Source organism: Bos indicus, chromosome X (genome assembly GCF_029378745.1).
Source record: "Bos indicus isolate NIAB-ARS_2022 breed Sahiwal x Tharparkar chromosome X, NIAB-ARS_B.indTharparkar_mat_pri_1.0, whole genome shotgun sequence".
NCBI classification, from domain to species: Eukaryota; Metazoa; Chordata; class Mammalia; order Artiodactyla; family Bovidae; genus Bos; species Bos indicus.
In genome coordinates, this window is record NC_091789.1 from 149,027,837 (window position 1) to 149,051,301 (window position 23,465).

A 23,465-nucleotide genomic window follows, 5' to 3' on the forward strand; every position below is an offset into this window, starting at 1 on the left:
GTGTTGTGGCTGCAAGGTCATTCACTCACGTTGGTATTCACCAGGGATCATCGTATTTCACAGCTCAGGGCTTCACACAGTCTCCTCTTTGGTCCTCAAAGCATCTCACTGTGGAGTCTAGACCAGTGTGATGGTTTAGATATTTAAGCTCTACCACTTACGGGAATCCCCAGCCATTACCATGTGGCAAGGTAGAGAGTTTTGTGTTCCTGTTCCTTTTTAAAACTAATTTTTATTGAGATGTAGTTGATGTGCAATGTTGTGTTACTTTCAAGTGTTTAGCGACATGATGCTTTATGCATTTTTTGTTGTTGTTTAGGCGCCAATCCTGTCCCACACTTTTGTGTTCCTCTGGACTTTAGCCTGCCAGACTCCTCTGTCCATGGGATTTCCCAGGCAAGCATACTGGAGTGCACTGCCATTTCCAACCCCCGGAAATCTTCCCAACCCAGTGATCAAACCTAGATTTCCTGCATTGGCAGGTGGATTCTTTATCACTGAACCACCAGGAAGCCCTCAGTTAGACATGCATGTATATACAAGCCAGGAGTGTGTATCTCTTAATCCCAAACTCCTAGTATATCCCTCTCCCCATTTTCTCTTTAGGAACCATCAAGGTTTTTTGGACTCTGAGCCTGTTTCTATTTCTATTTCTATACATATGTGCCATATTTTTTGGTTCCACATGGAAGTGATATCAAGCTTGCCTTTCTCTTTCTTACTTCCCTTAGCATGATCATCTCTAGATCTGCCCTTGTTACTGCAAATGGTATTATTTCATTACTTTACATAGTTGCGTAATATAGTCCCTTGTGTATATATATACCCCATGATTAAAGTGGTATGCCCCAGAAAAAACTCTTTCCCTTAGAAAGAAAACTCAGTGTTGTATATGTGATTATTCTACTCACCCAGAAGAGGCGGTCAGATCTTATTGAGGACAGTCATCTGTGAGAGAGAATGAATAAGTGGAAAAATAATCACTGGGATGCCTCTATTTCAAAGGATTCTTTCATAACCGCCTTTGTAAAAGACGACTGTGTGGATAGGAAATTTGATTCGAGTGTCCTCGTGATGTGGTTTCATTTCGGATCCCTGTGTTCCTCTTGGCTTTACCTGTTTGAGTGAGATCTTCTATATGTTCTATTGGAATCCCCCTTTCTCTGTTCAGTTCCTCATACTGCTGAATGTCTTCCTGAGTGGCACCGTCTCCTTTGGCTGGGTTTAATAACAAAGAGGGCAGAAGAGGTGTGCATTAGAATCCTTGGTAGCTTATACAGTGTCACCCAGCTCCTCTGTGTAGTGTTCAATTAGTCCCATCATCACCGTTGCCCTCTTCCATCACCTAAACCCTGCTCACCAGAACAGTTTCTACAGAGGTGCCTGAGTGTTCACATCAGGTCTTCAGATGTGTCCAGGGGATAGAGTCCACATAGTGAACATTTTATCACATTCCAGTTCTTACAACTATTGAGTGAACTACAGACCATTCACCTGTGAGCCTACGCATCTCCAAGTCAGATGCATGCTGAAATGGTACATTGGAGAAGGCCACTGTGGGTCCTGAGACTCAGATATCCTCCCAAGTCCAACTCCTCCTGTCCACATTGTCTGCATCCTAGAATTCCGTCTCTGGGGTTTACCTGGACCTTAATCTATTAAGATGTGTAGAGACCATCACTGACTCAATCAACATGAGTTGGAGCAAACTCGGGGAGATAGTGGAGGTCAGAGGAACTTTCTGTGCTGCAGTCCATGGAGCCACCATGAGTCAGACACGACGTGTGACTGAACAACAATGTTGAAATGAATGGGGGATACATTTTTTTGGAGTTTTCACCAGGCACACTAATCTCATCGAACATGGGACTCAGAGAAAAACTCAGGCTCTGTCATCCTCAGAAAAGAGACACAAGCCTCACCCACCCACAGTTTGGATATAATATCAGAAGGGTTAAAGGGTCATGTAAAATGTACCTTCTGGTTGGCCAGTGTTCAGAAAGACTGACCACGCTGCTTCTGAAGGATTCTATATGATCCAGGGTTGATTCACAGAGGTTTGGGTTCAGATTTTAGGTATTATTTTAATGATCATGGCCAAAAAAAAAAAAAAAATGTATTCAAGAGGAATCAGTCATGGCCGGGACCTGCGAGTCTCTGAACTCAAAGTTCCAACCTTGGTTTACTTTGGTGTCCAAACCCGGCAACTCCAATATGTGATATTTGTCAAGAAACCCATGGAGCACCCTGGAATATTTCATTGCACCTCCTGGGTAAGTGTATATATATATATTTTTTAATGTCACCCAGTAGAATCCCCAGTAGACGCATTTCTTCAGTTTTCTACCAGACAACCTTTCTTCAGCCCTGGATCATGGCGCATGAAGTCTGAATTCTCTTGTGTGAACTCATGTCTGTTGCGGTGTGCTTAATAAAATATAAGGTGTTCATGCACTTCTGAAATGAAATCATGCTAATATGAACACTGTTAATTTGCTCAGAATAAGCTTCAATAACGTACCAAGGAGTTGAGTCACTTTTGTGCTCTTCACGCCATCAAAGTTTTCACCGTAGACTGCTAATGTGTTCTCTGACACGGGAATCAGTTCGAAAAAGTTTGAACCCATATCTGTGACAGGAAAAAAAAAAAAAAATCAAATCTCAATGTGATTAACATCTTTACATTTAGACATGTCACATTCTTCACATCTATCATCAGCCCTTGCTCTGATAGTGAACTGCCACCATCTCACTGGCATTTCTTGCGATCTGTGGTTAGAACCTGTTGGAACAGTTAGTGACCTTGGGAAGCTTTCTCTACACACCCCTCATCTTAAGACAGTAAAGACTTCCAGTCTTCTAGACCAAACAGTCTGTGAACAATAGCAAAGTTGCTTATCACAACTAGAGTAGGTGTTGCACCTCAATCATCTCATATGAGCTCACCAGAGCTGACTGTGAGACTTTCAGGATTTTTTTTTTTTGGTACAAATTCACAAGTACAGTCATGATTACAAAGATATTCTGTGACTTTAAGGAAATCATGTGAAAATAAAAGGTAATAGATAACACAAGTTACCTTCTGGTATAGAGGTAATCAGAGAGGTATAAATGAAGGTATTGCCAAATGTTAGAGATATATACTCTGAAATGTTTCCTAATTAGGTCCTTTGTCCAATATCCACAGATGAAATTTAAAAAAAAAATGCCTTTGACCAGGATTAGAATGTTCCATTGTACACTTTCCCCATGAAAATCAAATAGGTATTTTTCATTACTTAACATTACAATATTGGTATTTGAGGTTTCTTTCTAGTATTGAAACTATAGAGATAGAGGTCTGTGTCAGTGCCCCTTTTGATTTCAAATTAGGTAAAACTTAGTGTGAAATTTTTTGCTGTCATTTTAATATCTCATACTTATCTGTGAGATTTAAATGAATCATGTTCTACTTCTTCAACATGCTAAAAAAGAACTTTTCATGTTTAAAGGATTTCTTTAGCTAAAGAAAATTTGATCTTGACAGTTAAATAAGGGGTTTCTCAGGTGGCTCAGCAATAAAGAATCCACTTGCCATTGCTGGAGTTGCAGGAGACTTGAGCTCAATCCCTGGGTCAGGAAGATGCTCTGGAGGAGGAAATGACAACCCATCCTAGTGTTCTTGCCTGCACCATCCCATGGACAGAGGAGCCTGCTGAGCTAGAGTCCATGGGGTCACAAATAGTCGGACACAGCTGAGCAACTATCATGCTTGGGATGACGCACACATCAGCAGAGCTCGAATACTCACATCCTACATGATAAACATCCCCTTCTCTCTCTGCAACTACATTGAGGAATGTGCATTGGCTGGGAAACCTGAGAAACAAACAGACAAGATTTGTCATCATCTGTTTCCTAGAGCTTGAGGGTACCCTCCCATCGATAGAGTTTACACACTCATCTTCACAACCATGACTCACACCGTTCACTGCACATTGTCGACCGGACCCCATGTCAGAAGTCAGCGGTCTCATTGTTTTCAGTTTAGGCAGATTTTTCTTACTTGGTATAAAGGTTAACGGATAGTGAGGAACAGCGGTCAGTACATTCAAGCTGACGGATGTATGCCCTCAGGGGGCCTCCTTCCTCAATCTTCTGTATGTTATCTGCAGCCATGAGAATGCTGTGCCAGTCTCCTGTAATCTAAGAAGGAAGGTCTCCATAAGCATCACTCAGTCTTTTCACTGGATTCTCATCAATACCCAACCCAATCGTTGCCTCTGCATTTACCTCAGAAGAGAAGAAAATTCAATCTTATTAAACAAAGTAGGATTCTACCCCCTGCCTTGCAGAATAACATGAAATGAAATAATCATTCATATTCAAGCAGAAAGCATAGAGTTTGAGTTTCTTAAAATAGGTAAAAGAGCAACATTAAAGACCATGGCAGTTCATCAATCCCTAAAGGATAGCATGGTAGGCTTTTTTTCTTTTTTTCACATGGAGACAAATAATTTGGAAAAAAAAAATGCAAAGAGCTGAAAGATAAGAGGGTTTTATTATGCTCATAGAGATAGGTGGACCATGGCATGTCTATACAATCTGGTCATACAGATAAACAAGGCTCTGTCTCTCTCACACACACACTCACAGACCAAGAAAGACCTTCTCCCAGATCAGCTAAATTTGGGTACCTGTGAGGGGTCTAGCTCAGCTGGAGCTTCCTGGGCAGCGCAAACCAGACCAAGGAGAAGAGTCAGGAACACAGTCTTCATCTTGCAGTCCTTCTTCTATAGAAGCTGACGGTGTCTCAGGTGTTGGAGAGGTTGTGAATTCATCCCTCCTCTTATAGGATGGGTCTGTTGGCAGCATACATAATGATCAAACAGTGGTTAATCACAAGATCTTGCTTACATAGATGTCATCTTCCAGTATCCTGGTTGGCAGGTGAGCTTTTTTTTGGTAATCTGTGGTTTTTATAAAGAGATGAGTTTAAGGGAAGCTTCGATGTGGACAGTTTCCTTCAGATTAAATGAGAAATTAGAGAACATACGAGGTATTTCAAAGACACTGATACTTAATATTCTTTAATATCTTCAGATTCCAAAATGGGAGAAACAGTCCAAGACTCATAGCCCCAACTCATGTGTTATTTATTTAGCATTGAAAGGTCAGTTTAAGCTTATACCCTGAAACTAAAGACAGTATAATCTGGTTTAAAAGATTAATATGTGGCTTCTTTACCAGGAATTGGTTGTCAGGGCATCCCTCAGAGGAGTCTATATTTTTTTGTTTTGAAATTGAGATGTAGTTGATGTACCAAATTATGTAAGTTAGAGATGTACCGTATAGTGATTTGTAATTTTTATATACTCACTCCATTTATAGCTATAAATGCTGTACCATATATCTTTGAACATTGTTTATTTTATGCATAGTACTTTATACCTCTTATTCCCCTCCTGTTACATTACCCCTACACCCATTCCCACACTTCTAACCACTAGTTAAATATTTGGATAGAGGCCTGGTTACTGTTCCCACTGAAAGATCCTTCTTGGTGTATATTCTAATCAGTAACCACCTAATCTGTGGTCACAGAGTATCCACCTGCGTTTTACTGCCAGAGTCTGTCTTGCTTTCGGTCTTACATACAGGTATGTGAGTTTCTCTGTGTTAGTTGTAAAACATCGAGTAATGAATGTGATGAAGGGTTTTTGTTTTTTTTTTTTTTGGCATATGGATTTCTAATTTCTACAGCAACTTATCTCTATCAGTTCAGTTCAGTTCAGTCGCTCAGTCTTGTCTGACTCTTTGTGACCCCATGGACTGCAGCATGCCAGGCCTCCCTGTCCATCACCTACTCCCGGAGTTTACTCAAACTCATGTCCATAGAGTCAGTGATGCCATCCAACCATCTCATCCTCTGTTGTCCCCTTCTCCTCCTGCCTTCAATCTTTCCTAGCATCAGGGTCTTTTCCAATGAGTCAGTTCTTCCCATCAGGTGGCCAAAGTATTGGAGTTTCAGCTTCAGCCTCAGTCTTTCCAATGAATATTCAGGACTGAGTTCCTTTAGGATGCACTGGTTGGATCTCCTTACAGTCCAATGGACTCTCAAGAGTATTCTCCAACACCACAGTTTAAAAGCATCCATTCTTCAGCACTTGGTGTTCTTTTTTTTTTTTTTTTTCTAATTTTATTTTATTTTTAAACTTTACATAATTGAATTAGTCTTGCCAAATACCAAAATGAATCTGCCTCAGGTATACATGTGTTCCTTGGTGTTCTTTATAGTCCAACTCTCACATTCATTCATGACTACTGGAAAAGCCCTAGCCTTGACTAGATGGAACTCGTTGGCAAAGTAATGTCTCTGCTTTTTAATATGCTCTCTAGGTTGGTCAACAAAATCTTTGCTTTTTAATATGCTGTCTAGGTTGGTTTCTTCCAAGGAGCAACCATCTTTTAATTTCATCACTGAGTCATCATCTGCACTAATTTTGGAGCACTCCAAAAATAAATTATCTCACTGTTTCCATTGTTTCCCCGTCTATTTTCCATGAAGTGAAGGGACAGATTTGCCATGATCTTCGTTTTCTGGATGTCAACTTTTAAGCCAACTTTTTCTCTCTCCTCTTTCACCTTCATCAAGAGGCTTTTTAGTTCCTCTTCACTTTCTGCCATAAGGGTGGTGTCATCTGCATATCTGAGGTTATCTATATTTCTCCTGGCAATCTTTATTCCAGCTTGTGTTTCTTCCAGTCCAGCATTTTTCATGATGTAGCCTGCATATAAGTTAGATAAGCAGGGTGACAATATACAGCCTTGGCACATCCTTTCCCAATTGGAAGCCAATCTGTTGTTCCATGTCCAGTTCTAACTGTTGCTTCCTGACCTGCATAGAGATTTCTCAAGAGGCAGGTCAGGTGGTCTGGTATTCCCATCTCTTTCAGAATTTTCCTCAGTTTGTTGTGACCCATACAGCCAAAGGCTTTGGCATATTTCAAGCAGAAATAGATGTTTTTCTGGAACTCTCATGTTTTTTTGATGATCCAATGGATGTCGGCAATTTGATCTTTGGTTCCTCTGCCATTTTTAAATCCAGGCGTGAACATCTGGGATTTCACAGTTCACATACTCTTGAAGCATAGCTTGGAGAATTTTGAGCATTACTTTGCTAGTGTGTGAGATAAGTGCAATTGCACAGTAGTTTGAACATTCTTTGGCATTGCCTTTCTTTAGGATTGGAATGAAAACTGACATTTTCCAGTCCTGTGTCCACTGCTGATTTTTCCCAATTTGCTGGCATATTGAGTACATCACTTTTACAGCATCCTCTTTTAGGATTTTAAATAGCTCAACTGGAATACCATCACCTTCACTAGCTTTGTTTATAACAATGCTTCCTTGGGCTGACTTGAATTTGCATTCCAGAAGGTCTGGCTCTAGATGAGTGATCACACCATCGTGATTATGTGGGTCATGAACATCTTTTTTGTGTAGTTCTTCTGTGTATTCTTGCCAGCTGTTCTTAATATCTTCTGCTTCTGTTAGGTCCATACCATTTCTGTCCTTTATTGTGCCCATCTTTGCATGAAATATTCCCTTGATATCTTTACATTTCTTGAAAACATCTCTTGTCTTTCCCATTCTATTGTTTTCCTCTATTTCTTTGCATTGATCACTGAGGAAGGTTTTCTTTTCCTTTTTGCTATTCTCTGGGTCTCTGCACTCAAGTGGGTATATCTTTCCTTTTCTCCTTTGCCTAATCCAACTAATCAAACTGATCACATGGACCAGAGCCTTGTCTAACTCAATGAAACTATGAGCCATGCCATGTAGGGCCACCCAAGATGGACAGGCATGGTGGACAATTCTGACAGTGTGTGATCCACTGGAGAAGAGAATGGCAAACCCCTTCAGTATTCTTGCCTTGAAAAGCCCTGAATGGTGTGAAAAGGCAAAAATATATGACAGTGAAAGATGAACTCCCCATGTTGGTGGGTGCCCAATATTCTACTGGAGAAGAGTGTAGATATAACTCCAGAAAGAACGAAGAGATGGAGTCAAAGCAAAAACAACACCCAGTTGTGGATAAGACTAGTGATGGAAGTAAAGTCCAGTGCTGTAAAGAACAATATTGCATATGAAACTGGAATGTTAGGTCCATGAATCAAGGCAAATTGGAAGTGGTCAAACAGGAGATGGCAAGAGTGAATATCGACATTAAGAATCAGTGAACTAAAATGGACCAGAAATGGTTATTTAATTCAGATGACCATTATAGCTACTACCATGGGCAAGAGTCACTTAGAAGAAATGGAGTAGCAGTCATAGTCAACAAAAGAGTCTGAAATGCAGGACTTGGATGCAATCTCAAAACTACAGAATGATCTCTGTTCATTTCCAAGGCAAACTATTCAGTGTCACAGTCATCCAAGTCTAATGCTGAAATCATCCAAGTAATGCTGAAGAAGCTGAAGTCGAACATTTCTATGAAGACCTTCAAGACCTCCTAGAACTAACACGCTAAAAAAATGTCCTTTTCATTATAGGGGACTGGAATGCAAAAGTAGGAAGTCAAGAAATAACCTGGAGTAACAGGCAAATTTGGCCTTGGAGATCAAAATCAAGCAGGGCAAAGGCTAACAGAGTTTTGCCAAGAGAACACACAGGTCATAGCAAACACCTTCTTCCAACAACACAAGAGAAGATTCTACACATGGACATCACCAGATGGTCAGTTCCAAAATCAGATTGATTATATTCTTTGCAGCCAAAGATGGAGAAGTTCTGTAAACTCAGCAAAAACAAGACCAGGAGCTGACTGCGGCTCAGATCATGAACTCCTTATTGCAAAATTCAGACTTAAATGGAAGAAATAGGGAAAACCAGTAGACCATCCAGGTATGACTTAAAACAAATTCCTTACATTTATGCAGTGGAAATGAGACTCAGAATTCCTCCCAAGCCTAACTCTGTCCACGTTGTCTATATCATAGAATTCTGTCTCTGGGATTTTCCTTGACCTTAATCAATTAAGATGGATAGATAACATCACTGCCTCAATGTACATGAGTTTGAGCAATCTCTGGGAGATAGTGGAGGGTAGAGGAAATTTGCATGCTGGTGTCTATGGAGCCTTAATAGTCAGACACAACTTAGCAATGTTGAAATGAATGGGAGGGAAATTTTTGGAGTTTTCACCAAGCACGCTTATCTCATGGCACATGCTACTCGGAGAATAACTCAGGCTCTGTCATCCTCAGAGACCAGATACAAGCCCCATCCACCCCAAATGTGCATATAATATCAGAAGGGATAGAAAGTCATGTTATTGAACCTTGTGGTTGGCCAGATGTGAGTGACATGCTTCACCATAGTGCATTTGAAGGATTCTATGTGATCCAGTGGTTATTTGCAGAGGTTTGGGTTCAGGTGTCACGTGTTATTTTAGCGATTGTGACCCCCCCCCCAAAAAAAAATTAAGCATTTATATTCAAAATGAATGCAGTCAAGGCCAGGACCTGTGAGTCTGCAAACTCAAAGTTTAAACCTTAGTTCACTTTGGTGTCTATACCCGGCAACTCCAATATGTGATATTTAGCAAGAAACCCATGAAACATCCTGGAATATTTCATTCCACTCCCTGGGTAAGTGTATCTAATTTTTAAAAAAAGTTATCTGGTAGAATCCCCAGCGGATGCATTTCTTCAGTTTTCTAGTAGACAACCTTTCTGCGTTTCTGGTTCATGTCACATGATGTCTGAATTCTCCCGTGTGAACTCATGTCTTCTGTACTGTGCCTAATAAACTATAAGGTGTCCTTAGTATAAGGACTTCTGTCCTTAGTATAAAAATATTGAAAATATGAACATAGTTAATTTGCATAGAATAAGCTACAATAATGTACCAAGGAGTCAAGTCAGTTTTGTAGTCTTCACTCCATCAAAGTTTTCACCGTAGATTGCTAACACGTTGTCTGATATACAAATCAATTTGAACCCATATCTGTGACAGGAAAAAAAAAAATCAAGATCTCGATGCAATTAACTTCTTTTCTGCTGGACATGTCTTATTCTTCGCATGCTGTCATCAGTCTTTGCTCCGATGGTGGTCTCTATCTCACTGGCATTTCTACTGGTGTGTCATTAAAACCAGTTAAAACAGCTAGTGAACTAGCAAAGCTTTCTCCACACACCCCTCTTCTTAAGACAGTAAAGACTTCCAGTCTCCTAGACTGAATAATCTGTGAACAATAGCAAAGTTGCTTATTGAAACTCGACTAGGTGTTCCCCATCAACTATCTCATACCAGCTCACAAGAGCTGACTGTTAAAAGTTTCAGGAATTTTTTGGCCGAATTTACAAGTACTGTCATGAATTTAAGGAGGTCAGGTGAAAATAAAATTAATAGATAAAGTTACTTTCTGGTACCGTGGTAATCAGAGAGCTATACATGAGGCTATTGCCCAATGTTGGAGAGATATATTCTGAAATGTTTCCTAATTAGGTCCTGTGTCCACGTGTCCACACATGAAATTAAAAAAACATGCCTTGGACCAAGATTAGAATGTTCCATTGTAAATTTTTTCCCATGAAAATAAATTATGTAGGCTTTTCATTGCTTAATAGTACAGTATTGGTATTTGACATTTATTTCTAGTACTGTAAACTATAGAGATCAAGGTCTGTGCCAGTGCCCCGTTTGCTTTCAAATTATTTAGAAATTAGTGTGAAATTTTTGCTGTCATTTTAACTATTCTCGTACTTATCTGTGAGATTTAAATGAATCAGGCTCTACTTCTTCAACATGCTAAAGACAAACTTTTCATATTTAAAGATTTCATTAGTTAAAGAAAATTTGATCTTGATGGTTAAATAAAGGGTTTCTCAGGTGGCTCAGCACTAAAGAATCTGCCTACTGTTGCTGGAGAGGCAGGAGACGTGAGTTCAATCACTGGGTTGGGAAGATCCCCTGGAGTAGGAAATGACAACCCACTCTAGTATTCTTGCCTGCAGAATCCCATGGACAGAGGCGCGTGGTGGGCTAGAGTCCATGGGGTTGCAGAGTCAGATGCAGCTGAGCAACTAACATGCTTGAGAAGATGCACACATCGGCAGAGCTCGCATACTCACGTCTTAGGACATAAACATCCCCTTCTCTCTTTGCAACTGCATTAAGTAACATGCATGTCTCATAAAGCCTGAAAAACAAACAGACAAGATGTTTCTTGGTCACCATCTGTTCCCCAGCGCTTGAGGGCACCCTTCCATCGATAGAGTTCCCACACTCAACTTCACAACCAGGACTCACGCTATTGTCGACCGGGCCCCATGTCAGAAGTCAGCGGTCTCATTGTTCTCAGTTTAGGCAGATTGTGCTTGCTTGGCATAACATTTAATGGAGAACTCTTCATAGCTGTCAGTACATTCAAGCCAATGGACGTATGCCCTCAGGGGGCCCCCTTCCTATGTCTTTTCTTGTTACCCGTGGCCGTGGAAATGGCGTGCCAGTCTCCTGTAATCTAAGAACTCTAAGTCTCCATAAACATCATTCAGTCTTTTCACTGGATTCTCACCAACACCCAACACAATCTTTCCCTCTGCATTTACCTCAGAAGAGAAGTAAATTCAATCTTATTAAGCCAAGTAGGATTCTACCTCCTGCCTTGCAGAAGAATATGAAATGAAATAATCATTCATATTTGAGCAGAAGGCATAGAATTTGAGTTTCTTAAATTAGCCAAAGCAGCAACATTGAAAACCATGACAGTTCTTAGCTCCCTGAATGGTACCATAGTAACATTTTTTTTTCACATACCAGACAAATAAGATGGAAAAAAATAAATACAGAGAGCAGAAAGACAGAGGGCTGTTTTATGCTCATGTAGATAGGTGGACCATGGCATATCTATACAATCTGCTCATACATATAAACAAGGCTCTCTCTTTCTCTCTCTCTCTCACACACACACACACACAGAACCAAGACCTTCTCCCAGATCAGCTGAATTTAGGTACCTCTGAAGAGTCTCAGCCCTGGGATTTCTTTGGAGGGAATGATGCTGAAGCTGAAACTCCAGTACTTTGGCCACCTCATGCGAAGAGCTGACTCATTGGAAAAGACTCTGATGCTGGGAGGGATTTCGGGCAGGAGGAGAAGGGGATGACGGAGGATGAGATGGCTGGATGGCATCACTGACTCGATGGACATGAGTCTGAGTGAACTCCAGTTGGTGATGGACAGGGAGGCCTGGCGTGCTGTGATTCATGGGGTCGCAAAGAGTCGGACACGACTGAGTGACTGAACTGAACTGAACTGAAGGGTCTAGCTCAGCCGGAGCTTCCTGGGCAGCACAAACCAGACCAAGGAGAAGAGTCAGGAAGACAACCTTCATCTTGTGACCCTTGTGGTCCTTCTTCTAGAGAAGCTCAGGGTGTGTCAGTTGTTAGAGAGGTTGTGAATTGGTCCCACTTCTCAAAAGATGGGTCTCTTGGTGAATAACATAATGATCAAACAGTGGTTAATCCCAAAACCTTGATTGCATATGCATTATCTTCTTATATCCTGGTTGGCAGCTGAGCATTTTTGCAATCTTTGGTTTTTAAAAAGAAGCTTAGGTAGATCTGGACATTTGCCTTCAGAATAAATGAGAACGCATAGGATGTATGAAATATTTCAAAAACACTGATACTTATATTCTTTTATATCCTCAGATTCCGAAATGGGACTAACAGTCCAAGACTCATAGCCCCAACTGCCGTGTTATTTGTTTAGCATTCAAGAGGTCAGTTTAAGCTTATGTTCAACAACTAAAGGCGGTACTTTCTGGTTTATGAAGATTAACATGTGGGTTCTTTACTAGGAATTGCTTGTCAGGGCATCCCTCAGAGGAGTCTATATTGTTTTGTTTTGGAAATTGAAGTACAGTTGATGTACAATATTATAGAAGTTAGCGATGTACCATATCAGTTCAGTTCAGTTGCTCAGTTGTGTCTGACTCTTCGCGACCTCATGAATTACAGCACGCTAGGCCTCCCTGTCCATCACCGACTCCTGGAGTTCACTCCAACTCACGTCCATCGAGTCAGTGATGCCATCCAGCCATCTCATCCTCTGTCGTCCCCTTTATCTCCTGCCCGCAATTCCTCCCAGCATCAGAGTCTTTTCCAATGAGTCAAGTCTTCGCATGAGGTGGCCAAAGTACTGGAGTGTCAGCTTTAGCATCTATATGTAGATGCTATGGTACTATATGTACCATATAGTGACTTCCAATTTTTGTATACTCCATTTATAGTTATAAAATATAGGCTTTATTCCCTATGTTGTACCATATATCTTCGTATACTGTTTATCTTCTACATAGTATTTTCTACCTCTTACTCCCTGCTTGTTACCTTACCCCTCCCCTCCTTCCCACACTACCCATCACTAATTTGTTTCTGTATCTGTGTATTTGCTGATTTTTTGTTATATTCACTAGCCTATTTGATTTTTTAGATTTCACATGTGATATCATACAGTATTTGTCTTTCTTCAACTTTATTCACTAGGCTGAATGCCTTCAAAGTTCATCCATGTTGCTGCAAATGGCAAAATTTCAACATTTTTATGGTTGCATAGTATCTCATGTGTGTGTGTATGTGTGTGTACACTATGACTTCTTTATGTTTAGAATGTTATATTTTAATTTCATATTTTCAACAGGAGAAAATTCTGATCTCCTACCATACTCAAGTATTCCTCCCAAGTTCATCTCTACAATTTCATCTTGCCTTGTGGATATAACCTAGTCTCACTACAGTGGGTAAGATTTCTGCCTTACATGTAGCTCCTGATACTAATATCCATGCTCTTTCAACCTTCCTCCTGAACTTATCCATGCATTAGGGAACCTAGATTAAAGAAACCATGGGTAAACTCTCTCTAAATAATTCTCAGTTTGCTCTCAGGATGACGCCAGCCCTATTAATTAAAAAAAAAAAAAGTAAATGGATAGATATTGATTAGAGGTATAAAGATACAGATAATGAACTGAACCTCTATAACCGAACTGAACTCTAGAGCTGAAGTGAAAGATGAGCTTTTAAAAGTATTATCTGAGATACAACAAAAGTTCACATGTTTTAGGGGTACAGTTGATAAGCTTTGGATGAATAGAACTGTGATATCTTTTCCTTAATCAACATGGCGAGCATATCTGTCAAGTTCAAAACTATCCTTGGGCTCCTTGGTCATCCTTCCTTGTTCCCCGTTTAACCTTCTCCCACCCAGTCCTGGGAACACAGTCTTCAGTTTTCTGAAACCAAAATAAATTATTTTTTCTTTAGAATTTTCCCAAAAATTGAATCTCTGTGTGTGTGTCTGGCTTCTTTCACTTAGCATATTTATTTTAATAATCTTCTTTATTTTTTGTAGACTGTGTTCCCATTTACTCCTGTATGTATTATCTTGCTTGGGCAAAGTGATATGTGGGTGCTTAGTCACTAAGTGTGTCCAATTCTTTTGCAGCCCCATGGGCTTTATCCCACCGAGCTCCTCTGTCCATGGGATTTCCCAGGAAGGAATACTGGAGTGGCTTGCCATTTCCTCCTTCAGGGAAACTTTCCCAACCCAGGGATGGAGCACACACCTCCAGCATTTGCATATGCGTCCTTTACCTCTGAGCCACCAGGGAAAGTGTGGATTTATTCCATTTATCCATTCAAATGTTGATGGATACAGGTTCCTAGACAAATCTTTGTCATGAACTCAGCCATCTTATCTCCTAGATAGACACTTAGGGGTAGAAGTACTGGATCTCAATACCTTAGGATTTTAGAGTCCTACCAACAGTAAATGGAACTACCTTGGCTCCAGATTTTTGCCAGGACTTGATGTGACCACTTGCTTTCCTTTCAGATATCATAACAAGTGCACAATGGCATCCAGTTACAGTTGTAACTTCCATCACTTAAAGAAATAAAGAGACATCTTATAATGTCTGTACTTCCCATTTGTCTATTTTCTTTGATTAAGTGTCTCTGCAAGTCATTTGGCCATGACCCAGTAGGTTATGTGTTTCCTTATTTTAAAGGTTGAAGATTGTTAATGTATTTTGGATACAAGTCCTTTTTTCAGATAGAAGATATGCAAATATTTTTCCCCCTGGTCACAGGCTTCTCTTACCCTTCCTTAAGGGTATCCCTGAGGTATGTAAACATTTCCGTGTTGATCAAGATCAGGTTACTAATGTACTGTTTCCAGTGAGTGACTCTGCCTAGGTGTATTTTGTCATCAGTAACCTTAGTTTTAGGTCACAGAGCTTTCCTCCCGTGCTTTACCTCTAGAGCATTTCTTGCTCTAGGTCTTACATATAGGTCTATAAATCTCTCTGTGCTAGTTCTAAAACACAGAGTGATGAATGAAGTTCTTTTTTATTTTTTTCTGGCCAATGGATATCCAGTTTTTACAACAACTTTGCTCCACAAATTTATTATTTTCCACTGAATTTCCCTTGTACTTTTATGCACAGTCTGCGTGTATATTTCTGTACCCCACACAGGTTTCATTTTTGCTTTCCTCTGTTGGCCCCCATTCTTTATTTGTGTTTGAGACGGCATTAAATTAGACAATTGAAAAACGAGGGTCATATGACTAGCTTTCAACAAGTTCGTGTCATAAGCATTAAGTGTTCATGGTTCACAAACTTGTGAATATAAGACTACTCATCCATGTATAGATCATTACAGTATTATGTTTGCTACGTTTTGAACCTAAAGCAAATACTCATGGAGTAAATGCTTGAGACTTGCAGAGTCCTTAACATAAGCAGATACCCAGTTTCAAACACAAAGCTTTATTGACTTAAATGAATCCTTTGCTGTTTTTATTTAGCCGCTCAGTAGTGTCGGACTATTGCAACCCCATGGACAGTAACCTACAACCCACAAGGCTCCTCTGTCCATTGGATTTTCTGGGAAAGCATACTCGCATGGGTTGCTATTCCCTTCTCCAGGGGATCTTCCTGATCCAGAAATTGAACCCGGGTATTCTGCATTGCAGGCAGATTCTTTCCTGACTGAGCAATCAGGTGTTTTTGTTTAGTTACAATTACCTGAAGAGATCCTGTGATTTAAAGAAAGAGGTAATGAACAGTATGGTGACTGTAATTAATAATATAACATGTATACTTGTCATTCACTTAGAACATAGCTTTTAAATGTTTTTATCTCACTCACAACACACGCACAGGGTAACTACGTGATGAGACAGACGTGTTCCTTCACTTGTTTCTTACTAAAATCGCGAGTGGCTTTTACTTTTTGATTGCACCTTCCTTACTCCTTGCTGCTGCTGCTGCTGCTAAGTCACTTCAGTCGTGTCCGACTCTGTGCGACCCCACAGACGGCAGCCCACCAGGCTCCCCCGTCCCTGGGATTCTCTAGGCAAGAACACTGGAGTGGGTTGCCATTGCCTTCTCCAATGCATGAAAAGTGAAAGTGAAGTCGCTCAGTCGTGTCCGACTCCTAGTGACCCCATGGACTGCAGTTTACAGGCTCCTCCGTCCATGGGATTTTCCAGGCAAGAGTACTGGAGTGGGATGCCATTGCCTTCTCCATCCTTACTCCTTAACTCCTGGAAAACTTTAAGAGTACACTGATGCACACTGATTAAACTCAATCCTGTTGCTATTGTATTGTTCAGGCCCTCAGTTGTGTCCAACTTTTTGCAACCTCATGGAATTCAGCACCCTAGGCTTTCATTTTTACCATCTCCCAGAGTTTGCTCATACTCATGTCTGTTGAGTTGGTGATGCCATCCAACCATCTCATCCTCTGTTGTCCCCTTCTCCTCCTGCCTTCAATCTTTCCAAGCATTAGGGTCTTTTCCAATCAGTTGGCTCTTCGCATACAGTGGCCAAAGTATTGGAGCTTCAGTGTTGGCATCAGTCCTTCCAATGAATATTCAGAATTGATTTCCTTTAGGATGGACTGGCTTGATCTCCTTGCAGTTGCAGGGACTCTCAAGAGTCTTCTCCCACACCACAGTTCAGAAGCATCAGTTCTTCGGTGCTCAGCTTTCTTTTTGGTCCAACTCTCACAGCCATACTGGAAAAACCATAGCTTTCATTACACAGATGTTTGTTGGCAAAGTAATGTGTCTCCTTTTTAACACACTACCTACATTTGTCATAGCTCTTCTTTGAAGGAGCAAGTGTCTTTTAATTTCACGGCTGTAGTCACCGTGCCATAGATCCACAATGCCATAGTATCAGATGGATATATTGTCAACTGGGAGAAAGACCTTGAAAATAGTTTTTGAAGATAAAATATTTTTTAGTGGCTCATGTTTCCTGTTTCCTGTTTGCTGCCTAACACTTTCATTATTTAAACTGCAGCTACTTCACTTTAAATTCTTGAAACTATTTTAGTGGTCTGTCTCCCTGGTCACACTTTTTATTGTACCTCATTATTATATTTAAGAGCATTTGTATAAACCTTCCTTTCAATCGATAAGAAGTCTGTTTGTATTGCAAAGGGCTTTGAGTAATGTCTCTTCCATTAGTCTTATGTGCAAAATGGAAGAGGGTTTTATGATTAACACCTGAACGTGTGTCTGTCCACACGATACTATCTGCTTCAGTCAGCAAAGTTGCATTGTCATTTAGTAAGTTTTGATTTTGGCTGCATTTCTCCTGTGACCTGCCACCTATCCGTACTCAGTTTTTTATTTTATTTTCATGTGGTGCAGAAACCTGAGAGCTCAGGGTTATAGAGAGTGCCAGGTACACATGTTCCCATAGACTCTTCTAGCAAAACAACTTGAGGAATAGGAACCCACATAGACACCTAAATGAAATTATTATTATTATTATTTACAGTAGTTTGGAGGTGATGTGTAGCAGGGCATGAAACAGTTCCTATTGCCAAATTTTCAAAATGTATTTATGAACTGCCCCTTTTACACCAGAGCAAATAAAAGAATGATGTTAGAACAAGGCATACATTCAGAGAATGGAGCTGAGGGCTGGAGTCCCTGAAAATAAATGAGGTGCTCACAGCAGTGGTGGTGAATGGTGACAGAGAAAACAAATTCTATTCTGTCCCAAATAAAGACTAAAAATTATCGTTTTCCTTGCCAGCATAATGTCAGTTCAGTTCTCTTCAGTCGCTCAGTCATGTTCGACTCTTTGCAACCCCATGAACCACAGCACGCTAGGCCTCCCTGTCCATCACCAACTCCTGGAGTTTACCCAAACTTATGTCCATTGAGTTGGTGATGCCATCTAACCATCTCATCCTCTGTCAAGCATAATGTAGGTGCTTTGAAATATTTCAGCTAACTGAGAAATGCTTTATTTCGCATAAAGTCTTCTTTGGCTTCCCTGATAGCTCAGTTGGTAAAGAATCTGCCTGCAATGCAGGAGACCCTGGTTTGATTCCTGGGTTGGGAAGATCCCTGGGAGAAAGGAAAGGCTACCCACTCCAGTATTCTGGCCTGGAAAATTCCATGGACTGTATAGTCCATGGGGTTGCAAATAGCGACAGGACTGAGCAACTTTGACTTACTTACTTACTTACTATAAACTTTCTTCAAGGGATCTGTTTATGAAACAATTGAAAAAATTATATTATAAAATGTTGTGAGGTAGACAAATGTAGAACACAAATATGTATACATTACCAAAAGCAAAAAAGTAAAGAGGAAGAAACTATTTGGATTAAATACCAAAAGCCAGAAAGTAAAGAGGAAGAAAATATTTGGGTTAGTTAAAAAACTGTTTGGATTAAATGGAATAAACTATTTGGATTAAACTATTTGAAGGATGAAAATAAATATGGAAGGGTGAACAGTGTGGCCTTAAGCAGAAATGTGGGTATTTGGCCTGAATGTTAGGTTGGCATCAGTATTTTGTTTTGTTTTGTTTTGTTTTTGCTGTGTCAGCTCTTAGTTGCTCCAGGCCACCCATGATCTTGGTTCTCCGACCGTGCATGGAACTCAACATTCTGTGATTTAGAAGGTGGAGTCTTAACCGCTGGACCACCAAGACAGTCCCTGCGTCAGTATTGTTGAATTTCAAGACAGGAATCATGTAAGATTTGTTTTGTTTGTTTGTTTGTTTGTTTTTAACTCCCTGGAAATTGCTAAAAATGTTGAAGCACGAAATGACACAGTGAAGTGAGTTTACCTGGATTCTGAACAAAGGGCACCTTGGGCATGGTGTGAGCTGTGTTGCTAAGCTTCCGGGCAATGGTAGACTTGTGTCTTGAGAATATTTACTTCTGATGAGACACAGCAGGGGAGTGGCGTTTCATCTGAGACATAAAGTAGCAGGAGGAATTCACTGTGGTTCTGGACTCCAGTTCTGCGCCCCCGCCCCTGGTTCCCTGCAGGGTGAGAGCGCCCGCTGACCTCAGATTACCGTGTGTCTTGCTGATAGGTCACCACATGGCTGGTGGGATCCTGAGGTATATGTGTGTGTGGCAGGGAGACACACCACACTGGGAGCCGAGTCCTGCAGTTCTTTTCATTCTGTTGAGGGTTACTGGTGCCCTCCTGGCTTCCTTTTACTGCTTTATAAAAACAGAATGGAACTATCATTGATTTCTATTGTTGTGTGAGTTTCTGCCATGCAGCAGTGATTCAGTTACACATATACACAACGTCTAGTGTTTTTCAGAGTCTGTCCCATTATAGATCGGAATGAGATATTGAATATAGTTCCCTGTGCTGTGCAAAAGCACCTTGTTGTTCCTCTCACTGCTTCTGGCTCATCTTTAGAATGTTCTAGAACCCTGCTTGTCCTGGGACCTCATCATCTGTTGGCCTGCATGCTCCTGCAGTGACAAGGAAAGTGTCTTTCAGCATCCCTCTGTCTCCTTTAGGAGATTTGGAGGAAATAGCTCAATATCTATATACAGCATAAGGTGTGACAGGTTGTCGGAAGCCAGCATGAGGAGCTTTGTCCGTGACAAAGGTCATGAGGAAGGAGGCTCGACATACACAAAGGCGGGATCGAGCCTCAGGAGTCCCCCTGGAAATTTTCGGACATCTACCCCCATAACCAGAGCCTGCCTACTTTACTACTTTGTGCTCCCACCTACACCTCTGACTTTACGGGGAGCTGTTCCCCACCACCTCTTTCGGAGATGGAGTTAACTTAGAGCTCCAGTTAATAAAAACTCCTGGGCGTCGCAAGAGTGTTTCAATCTACAAACTCCTCTGAAGCTTTTCTAGCCTGTCTGACAGGCTGTCTGGCCACATGTGATTTTTTATAGCCTCTTCACCATGAGAGGCACGAAATGTTTTAAACCTTTTAAAAACAGGTTTTTTAGAAAAGTTAGAAAACTATTAGTATAGTATAGTGGGCTGATTAAAAATTGTATTGGTGAAGGGTTATTTTTTATTTTTTTTTTATTTTATTCTTAAACTTTACATAATTGTATTAGTTTTGCCAAATATCAAAATGAATCCATCACAGGTATACATGTGTTCCCCATCGTGAACCCTCCTCCCTCCTCCCTCCCCATACCATCCCTCTGGGTCGTCCCAGTGCACTAGCCCCAAGCATCCAGTATCGTGCATTGAACCTGGACTGGCATCTCGTTTCATACATGATATTTTACATGTTTCAATGCCATTCTCCCAAATCTTCCCACCTCTCCCTCTCCCACAGAGTCCATAAGACTGTTCTATACATCAGTGTCTCTTTTGCTGTCTCGTACACAGGGTTATTGTTACCATCTTTCTAAATTCCATATATATGCGTTAGTATACTGTATTTGTGTTTTTCTTTCTGGCTTACTTCACTCTGTGTAATAGGCTCCAGTTTCATCCACCTCATTAGAACTGATTCAAATGTATTCTTTTAAATGGCTGAGTAATACTCCATTGTGTATATGTACCATAGCTTTCTTATCCATTCATCTGCTGATGGACATCTAGGTTGCTTCCATGTCCTGGCTATTAGAAACAGTGCTGCGATGAACGTTGGGGTACATGTGTCTCTTTCCCTTCTGGTTTCCTTGGTGTGTATGCCCAGCAGTGGGATTGCTGGATCATAAGGCAGTTCTATTTCCAGTTTTTTAAGGAATCTCCACACTGTTCTCCATAGTAGCTGTACTAGTTTGCATATTGGAAATAAAAGCAAAAATAAACAAATGGGACCTAATTAACCTTAAAAGCCTCTGCACATCAAAGGAAACTATCAGCAAGGTGAAAAGACAGCCTTCAGAATGGGAGAAAATAACAGCAAATGAAGCAACTGACAAACAACTAATCTCAAAAATATACAAGCAACTCCTACAGCTCAACTCCAGAAAAATAAATGACCCAATCAAAAAATGGGCCAAAGAACTAAATAGACATTTCTCCAAAGAAGACATACAGATGGCTAACAAACACATGAAAAGATGCTCAACATCACTCATTATCAGAGAAATGCAAATCAAGATCACTATGAGGTACCATTGCATACCAGTCAGAATGGCTGCGATCCAAAAGTCTACAAATAATAAATGCTGGAGAGGGTGTGGAGAAAAGGGAACCCTCTTACACTGTTGGTGGATTTTTTATTTGTTGAGCCAATGTTTGTTGTTAAGTTTTCACATTTCCTGTCCTTATACACATTAATGAATATATAAAAAATAAGTATTAACCTTTGATATTTTGGGCTAAACAAATTTTTTTTTAATTAAAACCCACTACACCCCCACCCTATAAAAATGTAACTTTATGTGGTACCTTTAGAGGGTGGTGTCTGTTTTAAAAATAATCACCCCTAAAAAAATAAGTGTCCTGGTTGACTGACCTGTCACAAGGAGAGGGTCATAAATTGTCAACAGGCCCCATAACCAAAAGATGATGTAACACCCCTAAGACCTTTGTATACATTTGTATAAAACACCTGACTTTAATAAAAGTCAGGACTGCTGTCCCTGCGTGACCTTTATATAACATCTCAGTGTATAAAAACAGACCCTGGAAAAATAAAAAAAGGGGTCAGTTCCTCAAAAGACTGGTCTCCCCATGTCGTTCTTTCTTTCACCTTCTGGCTAAATCACCTTCTGGAACGTGGAGGCTTGTCAAGCCTACTAATTATGCCTGGGCTTCTAAGATCTGATCGGAGAGGCCTTAGGGTCTCCTCTCCTTCAGGAGAATGGGAAGACGTCTGTGGCCTACGTAGGTGGCGTAAATTCCTTGCCTTAAAATTTTATTAGCTTTCCAGGTAAACCAAGTTATTCAGCCTCTTTTCTCCACTGAATTTTCCTACTGAGCTATCCTTATTCTATTACTCTTTATATATCTCTAATTAATATTTAATTAAAGCTATCGTATCCTGATCGCCGAAGCCATCTCCCCTTCAAATTTCCCTAGATCCACCAGGGCTAGACCCCGAAAACAGGTCATGGCAGTATTCATATGCCATAGGCAGTATTCCATATGTGTAAAGTTATGTACAGCTGCCTTTAATATATTGACACACTCAGGTAAGTGACCCATGAGTGGAAACTATATAAACATTTACTTATTTACACCTGGCAGCTCTGGGTCTTTGTTGACCATGCAGACCTTCTGTGCTTGCAGTGACCATGCAGACCTTCTGTGCTTGCAGTGAGTGGGGGCTTCTCTGTAGTCGTGGCGCACTGGCTATTGTGTAGCTCAGCTTGTTGTGGAGGCCCGGCTCCAAATTGTGGGATTCAGTAGTTGCTGCACTTGGGCTCAGTATTTATGGCATATGGGCTGAGGTGTCCCAAGGTATGTGGAGTTTTCCTGGACCTGGGATGAAACCTGTGTCCCCTGCATTGGCAGGTGGAATCTTTACCACCAGGCCCTCACAGAAGTCCTAGTATTTATTCATAAATTAGATAAATCATGTCAATAACTTGTATATTTGTGTACATCTTATAATGTGAATCTCACAACTATACATGATTCAGTTCAGTTCAGTTCAGCCACTCAGTTGTGTCCGACTCTTTGTGACCCCATAAATTGCAACATGCCAGGCCTCCCTGTCCAAAACCAACTCCCAGAGTTCACCCAAATTCATGTCCATCGAGTCAGTCATGCCATCCAGCCATCTCATCCTCTGTTGTCCCCTTCTCCTCCTGTCCCCAATCCCTCCCAGCATCAGGGTCTTTTCCAATGAGTCAACTCTTCGCATGAGGTAGCCAAAGGATTGGAGTTTCAGCTTTAGCATCAGTCCTTCCAATGAACACCCAGGACTGATCTCCTTTAGGATGGACTGGTTGGATCTCCTTTCAGTCCAAGGGCCTCTCAAGAGTCTTCTCCAACACCACAGTTCAAAAGCATCAATTCTTTGGCACTCAGCTTCCTTCACAGTCCAACTCTCACATCCATACATGACTGCTGGAAAAACCATAGCCTTGAGTAGACGGGCCTTTGTTGGCAAAATAATGTCTCTGCTTTTCAGTATGCTATCTAGGTTGGTCATAACTTTCCTTCCAAGGAGTAAGTGTCTTTTAATTTCATGGCTG

At 40.8% G+C, this 23,465-nt stretch overlaps 1 long non-coding RNA gene across 2 annotated transcripts in view; it reads left to right on the plus strand.

Moving 5' to 3' along the window:
* Positions 1–22,755, plus strand: part of LOC139180876 (uncharacterized) — a 164,173-nt gene extending 141,418 nt beyond the window's left edge. The window contains exons 1-3 of one of the 2 annotated variants that reach the window (XR_011565089.1): positions 12,284–12,772; positions 13,693–13,792; positions 18,913–22,755. This is a non-coding gene — a long non-coding RNA (uncharacterized lncRNA). Of the gene's footprint in view, positions 1–12,283; positions 12,773–13,692; positions 13,793–18,912 lie in introns of those variants that run through there. The other variant, XR_011565090.1, reaches the window with a different exon arrangement.
* The last annotated feature ends 710 nt before the right edge of the window (positions 22,756–23,465 follow it).